Raw genomic sequence first — 22,504 nt, 5'->3', positions numbered from 1 at the left:
TAGAAAATGATACTGAGAAAGATTTCACAGTATCAAGAACAGAATCAATTTTACTCAATTGTACAAGTGGAAATTTTTGAGATGGCATATGTTTTGTTACCTATAGTTTAACCACAGTAAAGTTAAATAAACTAGGAACTAGTCTTCTTACTCGCAATTCAGCATATATATTGAGTATATATACTTGTAGAGGACTGTAGTAACCATGTGATGCCCTTGAATTAGGTAAGTAACACTGGATTACCTAGCATTGTTTAGTTGTTGTTGGGTGCTGTCCAGATGACTCTGAGAGATGGTGAAATGACATGACAGAGTAGACCGGCCCCATAGAGTTTATTAGCTGTAATGCTCACAGAAGCAATCATTCGGTCTGTCTCCCACAGAACCGCTGAGTGGGTTTGAACCATCAAACTTTTAGTTAACAACTAACTGTTTAAACATTGTGATACCAGGAGTCCATACTTGACATTTAAAGCAAATGTAGGCTCTGCCAGTTTAAGCATCCAATCCTGGAGATTTTACTTGTAAAGGGCCTATGAACATTCTTTCATGGATACTGTTCAAATTAAACCTCCTAACACTGCAGGAGGAGTCAATAATGGCAAAGCATATTTTCTTACAAAACATACATTTTCATTGGCTTTGACTTGTGTGAATGAATTCATTGATTCTCATGCAAATTACAGGCATCACGTTCTTCTTTTGCTTGTATCTCCTTAAAAATCGTTAAGTATTTTGTTTGATTCCATTTTCCATTCATAACTTATATGATAATGCAGCTCATGGGCTGAAGATGAGAAAAGATTTGGGGTAGAAGAACTTCTCAGGGGAGCAGAGAATCCAGACAGACTCACGTGCCCCACGTGTCAGACTTCAGCATTTCCTGCTCCCTTCATGGGAGACCCTGTCTGTCTCCAGGATCCTGGACAAGAAAGAGCCTCTCCCAGTCACTTCTGTGGTCTCTTTGGAGATATTTACTAGAAAACGTTAATTTCTTTTGTTAATTAGCAACTGGGGAAACATTTTCCAGAGACGTAGTCAACTCTCTAAGGCTGCATCATTAATGCCACCATAGGTGAAACGTTAATTTCAGTTCTGTGAGGAGGAGAGGACACAGAATCAAATACCAGGACCTCAGGGTCTGGCTGCCTCCCTCAGACACTTTCCCTGGATGTTGTGAACATCACACTGAGCCTACAGTCTTGGCAGCAGGAAGGAGTCAGATCAATATTTTCTATTTCAGTCTGAGATGCAGAGTCTATGAGGGAAGGAGGCGTATCAGGGTGTGGGTAAGTGATTTTATTGAAATAAGGAAATATTCTGTGTGCAAAACTGGTTCATGTCACAGAGGAAGCAGGACTAAGTCCTGACCTTGATTTGAATGAGAACAGAGAGATGGGGCCATGGGCCCTGCCCCAATCCCTGAAGGCTCCTGGTGTCATTTATGTCATCCTCAAGAATAGTGATTTTTGGTGTTTAATCCTAATCATCATGAAACGGGTTTTGAAAGTGCTTAAAGCCTGTAGTTCTGAATCAGTCTGACATTCAGCTTACTATACAGGAATCATAAACACTTTCAGGATTACTAGAGGTGTGCCTGTAAAACCTATAAACTTGTAATACACAGACAGTATCATGAATCTGTGTGAATCATTGAATCCTTTGCAGAAATAGAGTATCTGAATTAATTTTTCTATAATAGAGATGTTTTCCCTAATTCTGGTGTATGATGCATTGATGGAGATAGTAATTATGTCTCTCCTGGAAACATCCATCATCTGTTGATTATGGGGAGACAATTTTCTCTCCGGAAGTCAGGAAAGCAGCATTTAAGGAAAAGAGAACTTGATAATAATGCTTTTCTCACAGCAACTGCCAAGCTCAAGTGTATCTTTTGCATTTTTCTCTGGTTGAAAAATATTCTAATATCAAACAAAAATTAAGTATTTAAATGTATACAATGCATAAAGTGGCATGCTTTATAGATTTCATTTTCTACATGTCTTATTTGTCAATATCTTTCACCATTCTTGCCTCACTGCTAATACTTTTTACTTTATTTGTCTTCATTAATTGATGAATATATGAAGTGAATGATTTGTTTTCCACTCAGCCCTATTTTATCACTTATTAATGTTTCATGTTCAATAGTTTAGGGCATGATATAAGATAGTTCAATAATTCTGCCATAGGTGCCAATGTATGTTGTTCCTAGCATGAAAGGAAATGTGTCACTCTGTGGCCATCCTAATACCGTGGCAATCTTGGATTCACTAAATCCAACCTGTTCATGAGGTGAGTTCCTGTAGTATTCTTCTTCTGTCAGTGAATCTGTACTTTATTAACATATTGAAAGCTTTACTTGTGATTGATATTGGCCTGTGGGCTAGGGCCCTCATGGTGCAGTGGTTAAGAGCTCTGCTACTAACCAAAAGGTTGCCAGTTTGAATCCAGCAGCTGCTTCTTAGAAACTCTCTGGGGGCAGTTCTACTCTGTCCTATAGGGTCACTATGAGTTAGAATCAACTCAATGGCAACAGGCTTATTGGCCCATGGAATACATTTTTACACAGCAATAAATATTTGCTACAACCAACATTATAAGATAAAATATCACCAATGTAACATAAAATGACAAGGTGTCAATCCAAAACTAAATACAGAGCAGGATTATTGGAAGAACACAGCTAAGTAGTTTGGTGAGGTGCAATGAATTACTTTTATATGGCCTTTGTCACCATGGTCTTGTAACTCCCACAGTGATTGGGTGGGACTATGTAAATAAAATGTGACCCCCAAAGGGATTGGACAGCCTGTTGCTAGTGCAAATAAGGTTCATAAACCCTTGTGGGGTGGCTAACAAAAATAAGTTTTATGGAACCCTCATAGAGGATTGGCCCATTTTGCCACCAGGCTAGGTTTAAAGGAATCCATTTCCACAGGCTGTGGGGGACCTCACTACCATCTAAGAAGATGAACCAAAAGCAGGGCATGCCTTTTGGACCTGGAGTCCTACTGCTGAGAAACTCTTCTACCCCTGATACAAAGAGAACTGTAACAGTGGAGATCGGGAGAAGCACAGCCATCACAGCAGAATTCGGTGGCAGAGAAAATAATAGGAGCAAACCCAGCAGACTGATACAAGATGCTGCTGTGGGCTCCCTGGCCTACCAAGTTAGGTGGCTACAGAGGATGTTACAGCCCAAGAGTGAGAAAGTTGGGCATCCTCTGGCAGGAAGTTTGTTGACCTGGTTGGGTGCCTGCAGGCACTTATCAGCAGAGAGAAAAGAGCTTTGTAACACTTGCTTGAATAGGGCAAAGGCCAAGTCAGAGGCTTAGGGCCCAAAAGAGCCTGTTCTGAGGGGGCAGAGCAGAGTTGAAGGAGAAGTGCTGCATTGAAGAAGGGAGGCTTTGCCTACACGCTCCATGATCCTGATCCTCAGTTTCAATCCTGTAGCTTCCCTAATAAACCCCATAATAGTGAGTATTTCTGAGTGGTCATTGCAACAAATTATAGAACCTAATAGAGAAGTATAGACTGCTCTGGGAGGGATGGCAGGTGTCAGTATTGGTAAAAAGGTTGTAGAGAGATGGTATGTCTGATGTACTCCTCATAAGAATCAGCCTTGGGCTGATGCTGGTGGTGATTCTCCCCTTCTCGAGGTTAGAGGAGGTTAGATGCCTTCACCACCATGCCATTTTCCCTGCTTGGTTGGTACAGAATGCTAGTCATATGTGCTATCTTTGCAACCAGCTCAGCCAGATTCAAGTCCCCAATCTTCCCCAAACCAGTATGTGAATTTAGACAGATTACTTAACCTCTTTATGCTTAAGTTCTCTTTTTCTTTATAACGAATGTGATGGTAGTGCCTGCCTCATTGTCTGTTGTAGAATAAAGAAATTGCCACAGGTATGGTCTTCATAGCATACATTCAAAGTGCTTTTTAAAGATTTCCTCTTAAGGAAAGAAAAAACACTAAGTCAATGTTCCTAAGTGGAAATTAATGGTGGGTGGAGAATAGTGGATTTCAGTTGACATGATACACGTGGCTCATGTCTTATCTTCTCATGCAGGATCCTCTGGTTCTGAAGACAAACATCAGTCACTGGGAACTGAGAAAATGTCCTCCAGGGATTTGACAATAGGGATGATTTTCTTATCACAGACTCTAATTGGTATCTTGGGGAATTTCTCTCTGCTTTACCATTACATCGTTCTTTACTTCACTGGGTGCAGGTTAAGGTCCACAGACTTGATTCTCAGGCACCTGACTGTTGCCAACTCCATGGTCATTCTGTCTAGAGGAATCCCAGGGACCATGGTTGCTTTCGGTTGGAAAGGTTTCCTCAATGATTCCGGATGCAAGCTTGTTTTCTATGTTCACAGAGTGGGCAGGGGAGTGTCCATTAGCAGCACCTGTCTCTTGAGTATCTTTCAGGCCATCACCATCAGCCCCAGGAACTCCAGGTGGGCAGAGCTTAAGATGAAAGCTCCCAAATCCATGGAAGGCTCCATATTCCTGTGCTGGATTCTGCACATGCTGGTAAATATCACTGTTCCTATGAATATCATTAGCAAACGGAGCAACAAAAACATCACAAAGAAAAAAGATTCGTATATTGTTCTGCTGTATTTTTTGGTAAAAACACAGGCTCACTGCACGCAGCATTGTTGTTATTCCCTGATATTGTGTCTTTGGGACTCATCCTCTGGTCCAGTGGCTCCATGGTTTTCATCCTGTAGAGACATAAGCAACGGGTCCAACACATTCATAGGAACAAGATCTACCCCAGATCCTCCCCTGAGACCAGAGCCACCCAAACCATTGTTGTCCTGGTAAGCACCTTTGTATCTTTTTATACGCTCTCCTCCATTTTTCAAGTGTTTGCATCTGTTTTTTATGATCATACCAGTTGGTGGCTGGTCAACACAGGTGCACTAACTGCTGCCTGTTTCCCAATTGTCAGCCCTTTTATCCTCATGAGCCGTGATTCCAGTGTTTTCAGGCTCTGCTTTGCCTGGGTAAGGAAGACAAAACTCTCTCGTCTAATCAGAAATACCTAATTGTATGTTTCTGCATAAGGTTTGGTTGTATGTTTATTCACCACACAGAATCCAAGCACATATGAAACAACAGTATTACAAAAGAGAGATTGTACACACACACATGCACATATTTATGTATTTGTAAATGTGTGTATGTAGGTGCGTGGGTTCTATATGTATTGGCCAGATTATGCTTCTCATTCATCAATCAACAATATTGGAAAATTGCACAGTGAAAAAATGTAAAAACTCCACTGATTACAACAATAATAAACTGCTTTATCCCTAAAGTTCGTTTTATCTGGCTTTTATATCGCCACGCTAGCTGTCTTAATTATCTAATACTGCTAAAATAGAAATACCACAAGTGGTTGGCTTTAACAAAAGAATTTATTCTCTCACACTTTAGGAGGCTAGACGTCCAAATTCAGTGTGCCAGCTCCAAAGGAAGGCTTTCTCTCTCCATGCTCTGTGGGGGTGTCCTCATTATTCACCAGGTCTAGAAGCTTCTTGGTGCAGCGACCCCGGACATTTCTCCCGGCAATATTTTCTTGGTGGTATGAGGTCCCCATGTCTCCCTACTCAATTCTCTCTTTTATATCCCCAGATTGTTTTAAGACACAAACTACTCTTGTAGGTCAAATCTTGCCTCTTCAATGTAAGTGTCACTAATTCCACCTCATTAACCTCATGAAAGTAGGATTTACATCACATAGGAAAATCATATCAGATGCCAAAATGGTGGAAAATCACACGATACTGGGAATCGTGGACTAGCCAAGTTTACACATATTTTTGGGGGACACGACTCAATCCATGATGCAATCTGATCAGTTGGTTAAAATGTACAGGATAAATTTTTCATTTTTCTAGTTTAATCTTTCCTATTTAGCTATATTGTATTGCTTGAAAAATGTATCCAATTGAATATAGTCAAGCAGTATTTGAGTTTGAAAGTTCACTTAGTATATTTATGTTGAATGTTATAAAGGTTATATTTGGGATTGGATTTATCGACTTAGTTTTGTGATCTTCAGAGTATTTGCTTTATTTTATTATTATTTTTTTCTATCTCCCTCTGGGATATTTTAAAAATAGTTCTACTTTTTATCCTTTTCTAAGGAGGTTGAATATTAATTTTCTCTTGGATTTTAACCTAGAAATTACAGCATACTTTAAAAACTGATCACAGTGTCAAGGTATTTAATACCTTTAACTACCTTGAGAATGTAAGGACAATATTATAAAGTTATTCAACTTTGCTTCACCTAAAAAAAAAAAAATTCTGGTATGCATTTAGAATGTTCAAATATGTATTAAATATATATTTTAAAATATTAAAGATACATTAAATTTTCATCCTTTTAGCCCATCCCAGTCAATACTCTCTAGGATAACCACTATTCTCAAGCTTACAATTTAGATCATTTTCAACTCTTATGTATTTTATATAAAATAAATTATACTGTATGAACTTTAATTTGAATTTTTAAAAAGTCCATATATTATATTGACTTTATCTGTATTTTTTTGAGTAGCTTTTTTTTTGTTATTGTGCTAAATTGATGGGTAACAAAACATTGGCCATTTCAGCCATCTTCACACGTACAGTTGAGTGACATTACATACATTCATCATGTTGTTCAAACATCACCATGGACCACACGCATATTTTTCCAGCTCCTTTAACAGAAGTTCAGCGTCCCCTAAGCAGTGTGTCTTTCTTCCCCCATTCCTATTAACCACCGCTGGTTACCACCAATATATTCTGATCTCTATAGTCTTACATATTCTAGACAGTTCATATAATTGAGATCATACAATGTGCACCCTTTTGTGACTGACTTATTTCACTCAGCGTAATGGACAACTGTGTGTGTATGTGTTTATGTGTGTTTTGTTTTCTTTTTGATTAATAGTTTATTTTGATACTGAAAAATAAATACATATACATTTTTGGCTTTAACAAAGGAAATTTATCCTCTGACAGTCTAGGAGGCTAGAAGTCTGAATTCAGAGTGCCAGCTCCAGGGGAAGGCTTTCTCTTTCTGTTAGCTCTAGGGGAAGGTCCTTGTCATCAAACTACCCTGGTCAAATAGCTTGTCTGCACAGGAACACCAGGTCCAAGGAATGCCCTATTCTCCTGGTTCTAGTTTTTCAGTGGTGTGAGGTCCCCATGTGTCTCTGCTCACTTCTTTCTTTTATATCTCAAAAGAGATTGGCTTAAGACACAACCTATCTTGTAAATTGAGTCCTGCCTCATCACCATAACTACCATAACTACCACTAATCCTGATATCTTTTTGCTAAAGATATACCCTCAGCAAAGATGTATTCCTTGTGCATACTGTGGGGAAGTACAATTCAAGCGGGTGCTGCAAATGGTTTGAGCTCAACTGGTAACCTAAATGTTGGTGGTTTGAACCCACCAATGGGTGCCATGGAAGAAACTTCTGTCATTCTGCTTCCATAAAGACTACTGCCAAAAGAAGATGGAAGGGGTGGGGTAACATGATGAGGAAGACCAAACATATTGATGCTTACCCAAAAGCAACAAGATTTTAGCAGAAGTACTAACAAGATGTGGGTAGGGTTGAGACTTGATACCTGTTGCCACAATATCATTAATATTACATGCAAGCAAAATTTTGCTGAAGACCATTCAAAAATGGCTGAAGCAGTATATCAGCAGGGAACTGCCAGAAATTCAGGCCAGTTTCAGAAGAGGACCTGGAACCAGGGGTGTCATTGCTGATGTCAGATATATCCTGGCTGAAAGCAGAGAACACCTGTGTCTTATTGAATATGCAAAGGCATTCGACTATGTGGATCATAACAAATTATGGATAACATTGCAAAGAATGGGAATTCCAGAACACTTAATCTGCTCATGAGGAACCTTTACACAGATCAAGAGGCAGCTGTTCGGCCAGAACAAGGGGATACTGACTGGCTTAAAGTCAGGAAAGGTGTGCATCGGGGTTGTATTCTTTCACCATACTTATTCAATCTGTATGCTGAGCAAATAATCCAAAAAGCTAGACTATGTGAAGAAGAATGGGGCATCAGGATTGGAGGAAGACTCATTAACAACCTGTGTTATGCAGATGACACAACCTTGCTTGCTGAAAGTGAAAAGGACTTGAAGCACTTACTAATGAAAATCAAAGACCACAGCCTTTAGTATGGCTTGCACCTCAACATAAAGGAAACAAAAATCCTCAGAACTGGACCAATGAGCAACATCATGATAAATGGAGAAAAGATTGAAGTTGTCAAGGATTTCATTTTACTTGGATCCACAATCAACAGCCATGCAAGCAACAGTCAAGAAACCAAAAGATGCGTTGCATTGGGTAAATCTGCTGCAAAGGACATCTTTAAAGTGTCAAAGAGCAAAGATGTCACCTTGAAGACTAAGGTGCGCCTGACCCAAGCCATGGTATTTTCAATTGCATCATATGTATGTGAAAGCTGGACAATGAATAAGAAAGACCCAAGAAGAACTGACGCCTTTGAATTGTGGTGTTGGCGAACAATATTGAATATACCATGGACTGCCAAAAGAATGAACAGATGTGTCTTGGAGGAAGTACAACCAGAATGTTCCTTGGAAGCAAGGATGGCAAGACTGCGTCTTCCATACTTTGGACATATTGTCAGGAGGGATCAGTCCCTGGAGAAGGGCATCATGTTTGGCAGAGCACAGGGTCAGCGGAAAAGATGAAGACCTTCAACGAGGTGGGTTGACACAGTAGCTGGAGCAATGAGCTCAAGCATAACAACAATTGTAAGGATGGCGCAAGACCGGGCAGTGTTTCGTTCTGTTGTGTATAGGGTCACAATGAGATGGAACTGACTCGATGGCACCTAACAACAATCTGTTGCCACTGAGACAATTCTGACTCACACCTACCCTATAGTAGAGAGGAGAATTGCCCCAAAGATTATTCTAGACTATAATCCTTATAGAAGTAGAATGCCACATATTTCTCACTCAGAGCAGCTGGTAAATTTGACCGCTGACCTTTTGGTTAGCAGCCAAGGGGTTAATCACTGAGCTACCAAGGCTTCTTAAGCATTCTCTAGGTACCTTTTATATGTCTCACCGTGGAAGAAAGGCCCAGAAATATGCTTCTGTAAAGATTATACCCAAGAAAACACTATGGAACTTATTGTACTCTATACTACATGAGGCCGCCATATACCGGAATTGAATTGACAGCAACAGGTTTGGTTTTGGTTTGGTGCTGGGCACTGAATTGATAGAGATAAAACATTTAAGAGATAAGACGCATCATTAGCCATGAGACCAGAAGAACTGGATGGTGCCAGGCTACCAATACTGAGCATTTTTATCAAGGAATTCATAGATGAATCTTGATCAAAAGGGGAAAAAGTATGGAACAGAACTTCAAATTCATATTAAATCTAGACATATTCAACCTATTAAAACTGGAGGTACCCCTAAATCTATCGCTCTGAGAAAATCTTCAAACCATGAACCAAAAACATCGCCTGAAGTCATCTTTAAAGTAAACAACTCTTCAGCTAAATTAGTAAAGAGTGTACTCCATGAGCATTGCTCTGTCTTAAAGATTATCTATATGAGATCAAACTGTCAACAGTAACTCTAAAGCATAATGAGAAGTTTAGGGGGTAGTGAATCTAAGTCAATAGTGGTGAAACAATATGATAGATATGGAAGAATGATGACGTAACTTGAAGAATGTAACAAATATCAATAACCTGTACATGTAGAAATTGAAGAATGGGTGTATATTATGCGGTGTATATTTTCATGAAAATAAAAATTAAGAAAAAAAGAGAGAGGTAAGACACATAAGAGTACCTGTCCAGTGAGGTCACTTTTTTGGGGGGGACAACTTGGCAAAGGAGGGTGACAATTGTTGTATGACTCAAAGAACCTGACCAATGTCACTGAATTGCACACACAGAAATAATTGCATTGGTGTATGTACTCTGTGTATAAAATAAATTCCATTAAATTGAAAGAAGAGTTGCTATCCTAATCAGCCTTTCGCTTAGACAGCAATCCATATCTACTCTGCAATCAATGACTTTCTTCAAACGTCTCATCCGTTCATCTGATCCACCCAAACCTCTCCTCTAATAGAGAGCTTTGAAGAGGTTCCCGGTGATGACACAAAGATGATGACAGTGTTGGGGATCAATAGAGACTGAAAGGCATCAGACCCTGTGATCACCACCCATGGCCACCCCATCACCCTTTCCATTACTTTACCCAGCACAAAACACCCAGCAGCAGTCACAGTCATACTGCCAGTATTGGCACACCAGCATTTGTGATGTAATTCCTTCATTTTGGTACAATCACTGTATAGGACACCCTGGTACAGGAGCAGGGACACAGAAGGAGAGCTTCCCTCTAATATCAAGGGAGAGAAAACATTTAATTTAGTGGCTGTTGGAAATAAGTATGCATCAAAGTCTAGATTCTCAGTGAGAAGCTGGTTTTCCAATATAATCTCTTATTTGACAGTCCAATTTCCCTCTATAATGGCCCTGCCAAGATGCCGTCTAGATGCTGCAAAAACTTCTCTAAGGACAAGGCACTCAGTAGCCACCAGGAAAGCCCCTTCCTCCTTAGAGTCACACAGAATGTTAGAAAGATGTTCCTCACTATCAGCATGTGCCTAGCTCCTCAAAAATAAACAAACAAATAAATAAATAAAAGATTGCCATCAGGTGGACTCTGACTCATGGTGACCCAATGTGTGTCAGAGTAGAACTGTGCTCCATAGGGTTTTTCAATTGCTGTACAATTCAGTAAAATTGATTATATTCTTGTGTCTCCCTATCCTTTTCCAAAGCATTGCTACCACCATTAACATAAACTTAATGCCGCCTGAGCAAAAATTCAACTTTCTCCCTCACTTCCACGCCTGGTAACCAATAATAATCTTTATTGTCTAGGTGTTCCCTTATTTCATTTAAGTGAGATCATACAGTATTGCCCTTTGTGATTGACTTATTTTGCTCAGCATAATATTTTCAAGTGTCATCCATGTGTGGCATGCATCAGGACTTCATTTCTCTTTATGGTTGAGTATTCTGTTGAGAGTAAGGACCACAATCTGTTAATCCATTCATGTACTGATGGACACAAAGGCTTCTTAAGGTTGGGAGAAGAAATAAAAAGGAGAATGACCCACGGCCCCTCCTGTACCTTCTGGTCTAACTGATAGTACCACACATCCTGGCCCTGCTTGATCTTCCATTCCTCTCTGGGCCTCTCTATTTCCACCTCCATCCTCTCATCCCATCTTAAATATATTTTGGAATTAACTAGTTATTCTAAGTATGTTGTTCCACACATAACCCACTTATAAGCTGTGTCTGTCCTTACCTTCTTAGAAACCTCAGATCTGACCCCCATAATTTTCAAGGCCTTGAAAGTTTGACATTTTCCCAGGATCTTCTTCTAACTCTCAGGAATCAACATGCTCAGGACCCCATTTTACTCAATGTAGACATCCCTGCAAAATCTATCTCTGCCTCATACTAACCCAATCATAGAACTCAGTCTTCCCTTTGTTATGTCACAAAGAATCCAGTTTAAGAAATAAAAACCCTCGGTGTACCGTGTGGCCTTTGTTAAAGACACTGTAAGTTGACACAGGTGAGAGATGGGACATCCACAGAAAATAATAAACTCTTAGAGTAATGTTTCTTTCCCAAATTTCCTTCTAGGTTGCTCTGCCCATGAGGCCTCTCACCTCTCTCACCTCCTCGCATACAGTGTCTCACCCCACTGGTCACTCTCTGCTCTCTCCCAGGTAACCTCCCTGCTCCAACATCTCACATTCTTTCCATTTTTATTTGGTCAGTTTGCTCTTCAAATCTATGCCTCACATGTATATGTAAACCCATCCGGATCTGGATACTGAGAGAGCCTTCTCAGACTTTCCTTTAGTGCAATCCAAACAAATAAGAGAATATTTGATATTTATGGAAGCAGATCCCTAGGCCTTTCTTCTGAGGTGCCACTGGGTGAGTTTGAACCACAAACCTTTAGGTTAGTAGTTAAGCACAAACTGTTTGCACCATCTTGGAATATATGTGTGTGTGTGTATACACACATATTGTTGTTGCTAGGTGTCCTTGAGTTGGTTTTGACCCATAGCTACCCTATGTATGACAGAATGAAACAGTGTCCCATTCTGCAGCACCCTCACAATTGCTGCAGCCACTGTATCAATCCATCTCATTGATACACACATACACATATATATACATACCTGTATTGTATACACATACATATATATATATCTGTTCTATATATACATATACTTTATATACCTATATACACATGCATTTTATATACATATAAATTTTAAAATGTTGCCGTCGAGTTTATTCCGACTCATAGGGACCCTATAGAACACAGCGGAACTGCACCACGGGGTTTCCAAGGAGCAGCTGGTGGTTTCGAATTGCCGACATTTGATCAATAGCCGAGCTCTTAACCACAGTGCTACCAGGGCTCATACATATATATAAGCAGTTCATATATATATTAGCAGTTCAAATCCACCAGCCACTCCCTGTAAACCCCGTGGGAGAGTATAGGGTCGCTATGAGTCAGAGTCAACTCAGTGGCAGCAAGTTTGGGTTGTACATATACACACATGATACAGGTAGTCCCCTACTTACTCTTGGTTCTTTTTGACGACCATCATAAGCCAGTTCTGACTTAAGTGAAATATCTCATTTTTTTTTGAGTTTTCATTATTATTGACATAGCCTGCTATATGTCAGTGTTTTGAACAGCGGATGATAACATCTAACATCTGTGAGTGAAACATCTGAGAAAGATAATATCAGTGAATAACACACTTCAGTGGGTTTTTAGTCTGCCTTTCCAGACCTTGTCCACTTAACCACCAACCCTCATCTCTTCCGTGATGAACAGCAGTGGTTGTTTCTAGAGTGATCATGCTGACCTTTCCCCCAACAGGTGCCACCCTTCTCTCCCTCTCAGGCCCATGTTGCAGCCTTCATGGACTCACCAGCCGACACTCCAGCCCCCATGGAGATCCCGTCCCCCCAGCAGGTTCTGGGGGCCAGCTAGTAAAGCAGGAGTATCTGACAACTAGGAAGGGCTTGGCCCTGGACTCTCCATGGTGCCAATTCCACCTGAGCAATACCCCCACTCCCTGGAGGCACAGAGCCTGCTTGCACCCTGTGTTGCTCCTGGCTGTGCCTCAAGGTACTCACCAAAGAAAGATGCTGGAGCTGCAGGTGATGGAGTAGTTCCTGAGCACCCTGCCCTCTGCCACCCAGGCTTGAGTGTGACCAGTAGCCTTGGAGCAGGGTGCAGGCCATGGACATGTTGTAAGTCCTATGGGTGAGCCTGGTGGGGGAGCCCTCTGTGCCCCAGCACCCACTCCTCCACCACCCCAACAGGGTCAGACACTGTCTGTCCTTGGAAATTTCATGGTCTGCTCTCAAAGGAGGGAGAAATGCCATCCACATTCAAACGAGCACATTTGTGGATGTTAGTTGCCATCCTCTCGATTCCCACTAGTGGCGTTCCCATGTGGGACAGAGTGGAACTGCTTTCCATAGGGTTTTCAATGGCTAGTTTTTTTGGAAGTAGATAGGCATGTCTGCCGAGGCACTTCTGGGTGGGTTTGCACTGCCCACCCCTAGGTTAGTAGTCAAGAGTTTAACAATTTGTGCCACCTGTTAACTAGAGAAAATCCTGTCTTAGAGTTACCATCCATACTCTGCTTAATGTAAAATTGAGAGATTTATTTAAAGTACAGGGACAGCTAGAACCAGAGATAGACTGAATTTCATGAGGTGCAACCAAGTAATCCAATATAGAGACTCAGCAGAGACATTTTATAAAGGAGAAACAGCGGACATGAAGTACAGTACTTGATTTGGTATTTACAATCTTAGATCATTGGAAGACATTACTCGATTGGTAATTGCAGGTTTAGATCATTGAAAGACATTACAGGTGTATCTTAGAGATACTGGTGGGTTTGGGTCCAGACCACCACAATAAAGGAGGTCGCAGACTTATTTTTGGTTTACCAGTGCATGTAAAGATTATGTTTATTCTATACTGAAGTATATTAAGTGTGCAATAGCGTTATGTCTAAAAAACAATGTGCATACTTTAATTAAAAAAAACTTTATTGCTATAAAATTCTAATTATCATCTGAGCCTTCAGCAAGTCATAATATTTGTGCTGGTGTAAGGTCTTGCCTGGATGTCGATGGCTGCTGACTGATCAGTGTGGTGATTGATGAAGTTTGGGTTGGCTGTGACAATTTCTTAAAATAAGAGAACAATGACGTTGGCTGCATCAATTGACTCTTCCTTTCACGAAAGATTTTGCTGTAGCATTCAATGTTGTTTGATAACATGTTACCCACAGCAGAACTTCTTTCAAAGTTGGACTGAATCTTCTCAAACCTTGAAACTGCTTTATCAACTAAGTTTATGTAATATTCTAAAATTCTTTGTTGTCATTTCAACAATGTTCACAGTATATTCACTAGGAGTAGATTTCATCTCAATAAACCACTTTATTTGCTTATCCACAAGAAGCAACTCCTTATCTATTAAAATTTTGTCATGAGATTGCAGCAATTCAGTCACCTCTTCAGGCTTCACTTCTAATTCTAGTTCTCTTGCTATTTCCACCACATCTGCAGTTACTAACGCCACTGAAGTCTTGACCGCCTCAAACTCATCTATGACAGTTGGAATCAACTTCTTCTAAACTCCTGTTAATGTTGATATTTTCACCTCCTCTCATGAATCACAAGTGTTCTTAATGATACCTAGAACAGCAAACCATTTCCAGAAGGTTTTCAATTTACTTTGCCCAGATCTATCACAGGAATCACCATCAACAGCAGCTATAGTCTTACAAAATGCAATTCTTAAATAATAATAAGACTTGAAAATCAAAATTACTCCTTGATCCATGGGCTGCAGAATGGATGTTGTGTTAGCAGGAATGAAAATAACATTAATCTCCTTGTACATCTCCTTCAAAGCTCTTGGGTGATCAGGTGCATTGTCAATGAGCACTAATATTTTGAAATGAATCTTTTTGTCTGAATAGTGGGCCTCGATGGTGAGCTTTTAAATATTCAGTAATACATGGTGTAAACAGATGTGCTGTCACTCAGGCTTTGTTGTTCTATTTATAGAACACAAGAAGAGTATATTTAGCGTCATTCTTCAGGGCCCTAGAATTTATGAAATGGTAAATGACCATTGGCTATGACTTAAAGTCACCAGCTGCATTAGTCCCTAAAAAGATAGTCAGGGAGGCAGGGCCAAGATGGCAGAGTAGTCAGAGGCTTCCAGTAATCCTTCTTACAACAAAGATCTGAAAAAAACCCCAAGAGAATCTATGATATATATGACAAGCTAGGAGCCCTGAACATCAAAGGCAAAGTTAAGAAATCAGACTGACTGGAAGGGGGAGGGAGAGATGGTTCAGAATTAGCGAGGAGTTGCCAGGCCTGACTCAGTGGGAACCAGCGCCCCTCAGGCACGGTCCCCTGGCGTGACTGCAGCAGGGCAGGCAGTAGTGTTCTGGATGCAGTTTCCTCAGGAAGACAGAGTAAGCCACACAGAGTCTACTCAGGACTCTGGAATAAGCAAAGAACAGTGCTCTCGGCAAAAGATAAGTGCTTGGGTCTAAATTACCACACAGATCAAGTAGCACCCCTTGCACAAGAACTCTCATTTATCTGATCCCCCCTCCCTCTTCCCTAGCCACTAAGCTGTCTTCAGTGGCTGTCTATTTCCCTGGGCCTGAGATAGGTCCTGTTGCATGCCTTGAGCCGTTCTTCCAGGCTTGAAGAAGGAACAAATTAACAAATGGGGGAAAAATAACCTGCCAGCTCCCCTAAGCTGGGAACTCAGGGCAGAAAAGAGGCTCCTGTCCAGGTACTAAATGGTCCATGGACTTTGAATACCCTTCACCCCTGCATGGACCTGTGTGGTCCTGTTTTAGAAGCTTAGGCCCTTGTTGGCAGACTGCAAAGGTGTATGTGCCTAAGATCTGAACCATTTCAGCTGTGCAGCGGAGAGGCTGGTTTTCGTTTTTTGCACTACTCTGCCTATTAAGCAGGGTTCTCACCTATCCACACCAGCGGCCTGAGGACTGGTGGCTCCACCAACACAACCTAGCTACCCATGACAGGGACACAGGGATAAGTGGTATTTCCCAGTCCTTACAGCCAAAAGCACTGGGTGCTCATAGTCCAGCTGCAGAACACACCCACCTGTGGACTCTAGGGAACAGGGACATGCTTTCCTCACAGACACTCAGGGAACAGTTTTCAGTCCCCTGCCTTACTCAGACCATGATCCCCTGCTTCAACCAGATACCTGTGCCTATACAAATCACCCCTGCTCCTCTAAGACTGTAGGTGAGAGCCTGCACCACACACATGGTGACCGACTACTTGAACACCTGAGCTAAATCCATACAAGAAAAGCCAATGGGCTCCCAGGCTCTAGACATCTGGTGACAGGACTTTAGAGCTTCAAAGGCAATAATAATCAAGCTAGCTCACTTGAGCAGCCTATTTGGGCATATCAAAACAAAACAAAGCAAGAAGCTAGGACACAGTAAGAAAACATAAAACAAATTAATGCAATAACTTACAAATGGCTCGGAGACAACAAACAATATTAAATCACATAAAAAAGCAGACCATGATTGCTTCATCAAGCTCCCAAAACAAAGAGTCAAGGAATATTCCGGGTGAAGATATCTTCCTGGAATTACCAGATGCAGAATACAAAAGATTAATATACAGAACTCTTCAAGAGATCAGGAAGGAGAACAAGCAAAACACGGAATCAGCCAAGGAACACACAGATTGTGGAAATTAAGGTGATTCAAGACCATGTTGACAAATTTAATAGGCTCAAGAATCCATAGAGAGACATCAATCAGAATTTCAGAATATTAACAATAAAATTTCAAAATTAGACAACTCAATAGAAAGACAGAAGAGCAGAATTTAGGAAACATAAGGTTAAATGCTATGGCTGCTAACCAAGAGGTCGGCAGTTCATATCCACCAGGTACTCCTTGGAAACTCTATGGGGCAGTTCTACTCTGTCCTATAGGGTCGCTATGAGTCGGAATTGACTCGACGGCAGTAGGTTTGGTTTTTTTGGTTTAAGTCAGAACTAGTGATATTGAAGATAAAACACTTGGTACCAATATATTCCAAAAAAATCAGGTAGAAGAATTTTAAAAAATGAGGAAAGCCTAAGAATCATGTGGGACTCTATTGAGAAAAATAACCTAAAAATGATTGGAATACCAGAACAGGGAGGGAGAACAGAAAATACAGAGAGAATTGTTGAAGATTTTTTGGCAGAAAACTTCCCAGATATTGTTAAAGGCAAGAAGATATCTATACAAGACACTCATTGAACCCCACATAAGGCAGATCCCAAGAGAAAGTTACAAGACGTATTATAATCAAAGTTGCCAGGGCCCTGTTTAGGCATGGTAGGAAGATAATAATGCAGAGGTAGGGAAGGGTTAGATCATGAAGGAACTTACTGGACATCTGGCTTTTAAAAGAAGATTCAGTAGTAATAACGATGAACATAGATGCAAAAATCCTCAACAAAATTCTAGCCTATATATATATATATATCTCCTCTATCTATCTATCTCCATTATATATCTCCACTACATATATCCACTACCTACCTATACGTATCCACTTCCACTATCTATATATATCCACTGTCTATACATATCCACTGTATATACATATCTACTGTATCTACATATCCACTATATATACATAGCCACTATATATATATATACCCAAACATAGCCACTATATATATGCAGTATATATACTGAGCTCTGGATGGCACAGTAATTAAAGCTCTCAGTTGCTAGCCAAAAGTTCTGTGGTTGGACCCACCAGCCACTCCTTGGGAGAAAAATGTAGTACTCTGCTTCCGTAAAGATTTATAGCCTTGGAAACCCTATAGGCAGTTCTACTCTGTCCTATATCATTGCTTTGAGTCAGAATTGACTTAATAACAATGGGTTTGGTTTAGTTTGGTTTTCTACAGTATGTATATGTATATGTTTGTGTGTATATATTTCTGTACACTGTGTATATCGCTATGAGTCAGAATCGACTTGAAGGCAATGGGTTTTGGTTTGGTTATGTACGTATTCACACTATGGATATATGTACACACACACATACATATACGGAAACACTGGTGGTACAGTGGTTAAAAGCTATGGCTGCTAACCAAGAGGTCAGCCACTTGAATCCTCCAGGCACTCCTTGGAAACTCTATGGGGCAGTTCTACTGTGTCCTATAGGGTTGGGATCAACTCGATGGCAGTGGGGTTTTGGGATATATATATATATATATATATATATATACACACACATATATATAGGGGGTCACTATGAGTTGGAATCAACTCAAGAGCAATGAGTTTGATTTTTGGTTTGTGTGTATATATACACTCATATGTACACACACAACACAGGTACATGCACTCACATAGCTGCACACATAACACAGGTATCCCCAACTTACGATGGATTTCCATTCTGATGGCTCCATCCTAAGTTGATTCTGATGTAAGTCGAATACATACTTTTTTTTTTTTTAGTTTTCATTGTTATTGCCATAGCCTGCCATATGGCAGTGTTTTGAATGTTAAATCATAACATTGAATACCTGTAAGTGAACACCTGAGGATTTTACTACCAGTGTTTTTGTTTTTTTTTTTTAAGCTACTAGCTGCCACATGTTTTTAGTCTGGCTCCAGACCCTGAAACTTAACTACCACCTCCTTCTCTCTTCCACAGCGAGTAGCAGTGGTGTTTCTAGAATGACCACACTGACCTTTCCCCCCACAGATGCCATACCTCTGCAAATCCATGTTCCACCCTGCTTGGACTCTCAGGCCAACATGCCAGCCCCCATGGAGATTTCATCCCCCCCAGCAGGTCCTGATTCCTACCCCGTGATGCAGGAAGAACTGGCTACCACTGAGAGCCTGGCACTGGAATCCCCTTGGTTTTGCTTTGACCTGGTCGATGTGCCCGGCCCCTGGGAGGCACTGGGCATAATGCACACTCTGTGCTGTCCCCGGCTGCACCCCAAGGAGCAGACGCTGGAGCTGCTGGTGCTGGAAAGTTTCTTGTGTGTCCTGCTCGTTGCCACCCAGGCTTGGATGTGTGGCCAGTGGCCCTGAAGCAGGGAGAAGGTCATGGCCTTCTGGAAGAGCTGTGGGTGAGCATGGTGGGGGTGGGTGGGGTTGGGGTAGGCACACCAGCACTCACTCATCAGCCACTCCCACGGGGTAAGATACAGTCTACCCTTGGCAGTTTCACTGTCTTCTCTCAGAGAGGAGAGTATGCAGTCTACATGCAAACAAGAATATTTGTGGTTGCTCATTGCTGTCCAGTCTATCCCCATTCATGGCAGCCTCATGTTTGGCAGAGTAGAACTGTGCTCTATAGGGTTTTCAAAGGCTGTGACCTTTCAGAAGGAGGTCACCAGGCCTTTCTTTCAAAGCTCCTCTGGGTGGGTTCGACCTCCAACCTTTTCTTTAGTAGTTGAGTGCTTGACCATTTGCAGCACCCACGGACCTTTTGGGACTGGATCCAGAAACAAAAGAAAACAAAACTCCGTTGCTGTGGAGTTGATTCTGACTCATAGTCACTGTATAGGACAGAGTAGAACTGCCTCATAGGGTGTCCAAGGCTTTAATCTTTATGGAAGCAGGCTACTACATCATTTTCCTGTGGAGTGGCTGATGGGTTTGAATCGTTTACCTTTCTGTTAGCAGGTGAGCGCTTAACTGAAGTGACACAAGAACTTCTTTTTAGGGTTGGGTAAGGCAAGAGAAGTCCATCAGAGGACTTCTGTTGTCATGGAGGGAGTGATGGTGGTGGCCTGGACTGGTTGGTGGCTCTGGAGACATGAGACATGGACAGATTGCATGGGCTCCTGTGGCAGTCAGTAGGATTTGGTGTGTCCTTGAGGGTGGTGGGAAGAGAGGAGGAGATAAATAGCTGCTGTCGCTCAGGTTTCTCAATCTAGAATGTGGTCTATCTTGTTTCAGGTAACCATAAGCTCCCCAGATCTATCATCAGAGATGGGGGCACTTTGGGATGTGATGGAAGGCTCTGTGCTTTTGCTTTGCGTGGGTAAAGAATGTAGTGGGGTTATTTCCCTAGGTCAGCAGGTAGCTCTCTCTCCTACACCACACACATTCTCCTCAGCATCTGGGGCCACATTGTCCCATGGCCCCAGGGGGAGGTCACCTCCTGCACACCACGCATCTGCTCTGTGAAAATCTTGTTGCTTCTGCTGTGTGCAAAGCCCTGTGCTGGGCACCAGGACTGGAGGTAAATCAGGCATCCTGTGCCCTTGAGGTGCTCACGGCTTCAGGATTAGACTTAGGACAGCAGCTAAGCTGCTGGGCAGGAATGAGCCATGAGTATCAGCAATTGGTGTCCACAAGTGCTGTCCTGCCAGCTAGTTAAGTGACCACAACAACTCTTTGAGATATATGGCATTGTCACCTGCATGTTATAAAGGAAGAAACTGAGGCACAGACAAGTGAAACAACCTGCCCAAGATCAAGTGGGAGCAGAGCCAGGATTTAAACCAGGCAATCTGACGTGGAGCCTCTACCCTCTCATACTCAGCTATCATCCAGCTTCCTGCAAACACACAAATGTCTCAGGGCTGGAGCTCATTGGCTCTTAAATGAGTCAAATGCTACTCCCAATGCAATCACTATTGGCCAGGAGTGCAGGGCTTTGATTGGCTGGATCTGGCACGTAGACACAACCTGGGAGCTGGAAGTAGGATTGACTCCATTCAAACCATACGACTAGGGTGAGGAAGAAGAAATCAGGCAGCCCACATTAAAAGACAGGGGAATTACTGAAACTTCTTAAAAAGTCAGAGAAAAGGAAATATTTTTATGACAACTCACTTGTAGTGTTGAAGTGTGCTTTAAATGGTAAGATAAAACGAAGAAATTTAGCTGAACTGTAATAATTGTGTTCCAAGTGTTATGATTGATACATTTTATTGAAAATAGCGCCCTGGGTTTCTCAAAATTAAGGACGAAATCTAAATAAAACATTAAATAACCCCCCAAAATACAGAGGGTCAAGAGAGATGCCAGGTGTGTCAAATGGTTAAGTGCTCAACTACTAACAACAACAACATTAACAAAAGGATGGCAGTTTGAACCCACCCAGAGGCACCTCAGAAGAAAGGCCTGGCAATCCTCCTAAAGGTCACGGCCTTGAAAACTCTTTTGAGCACTTCTGCTCTACACATATAGAGTCACCATGAGTCAGAATCAACTAGACATCAACAGGTTGCTGTGAAACGTATTTGAAAAAATGGGAGCAGACAACGAATAGCAAAAACCAAAGATGCCCACCAGAGAAAGATTATTCTGGTAGCCTTGTATGGAACCCAAAGCCTGGGAGACCAGGTGCAGTCTCTCAGGCAGGAGCGGGGGAAGCTTAGCTGGCTTCCTAGATGTTGCAAGACATCAACAGACGTTATCAACTGTTTTGCTATTTATTTACTTTTTGATGTTGAGAATAAACACAGCAAACATACACCAATTAAACAATTCTTGTATGTACAATTCAGTGACACTGATTTCATTCTTCAAGTTGTGCAACCATTCTCACCCTCCTTTTTCTGAATTGTTCCTCCCCAGTAACATAAACTCACCACCCCCTAATTTTCCTAACCTTTTGAGTTGCTGTTGTCAGTTTGATCCCATACAGATAGATCTTTAAACTAACACAATGCTCAAGGCACATAGTCTTTACCAGTTAAACTACGGTTTGGTTTAAAGGAGTCTTTAAGGAATTTTTTGCTTTAAGGTTTAAAGTTTTAAAGATGATCTCATGGCAATAGCTTCAGGGATTCATCCAGCTTCACTGATTCCAGAGAGTCTGGATTTCATGAGAACTTGAAATTTTGTTCTGCATTTTTCTTCTTTTGATCAGGATTCTATTCTTCTATAGGATATTTTATCAAAATGTTCTGTAATGTTAGCCAGGCACCATCCAGATCTTTATGTTATTTTTATTATACATATTGAAACAGAAAGGAGCCGTGGTGGCACAGTGCTCGGCTGCTAACCAAAAGTTTGGTAGTTTGAACACACTCAGCAGCCCTATGGGATAAAGATGTGGAAGTGTGCTTCCATAAATATTTACAGCCTTGGAAACCCTGTGGGGTAGTTCTACTCTGTCCTATAGGGTCACTCAATGGGAGTAGGATTTTTTTTTTTTAATCCATATGGAAGCAGACTGCCACATCTTTCTCTTGCACAGTGGCTGATGGGTTCAAACCACCTAACCTTCTGTTAGCAGACAA

At 41.4% G+C, this 22,504-nt stretch overlaps 1 pseudogene; it reads left to right on the top strand.

Annotated features, from left to right (window-relative positions):
* The first annotated feature begins 2,397 nt into the window (after positions 1 to 2,397).
* LOC100676300 (vomeronasal type-1 receptor 4-like) lies at positions 2,398 to 19,334 on the top strand (annotated as a pseudogene).
* The last annotated feature ends 3,170 nt before the right edge of the window (positions 19,335 to 22,504 follow it).

This window comes from Loxodonta africana, chromosome 11 (genome assembly GCF_030014295.1).
Source record: "Loxodonta africana isolate mLoxAfr1 chromosome 11, mLoxAfr1.hap2, whole genome shotgun sequence".
In the NCBI taxonomy this organism is placed as follows: domain Eukaryota; kingdom Metazoa; phylum Chordata; class Mammalia; order Proboscidea; family Elephantidae; genus Loxodonta; species Loxodonta africana.
The sequence above is the reverse complement of the archived record's forward strand: the minus strand, read 5'-3'. Positions and strand labels throughout refer to the sequence as shown.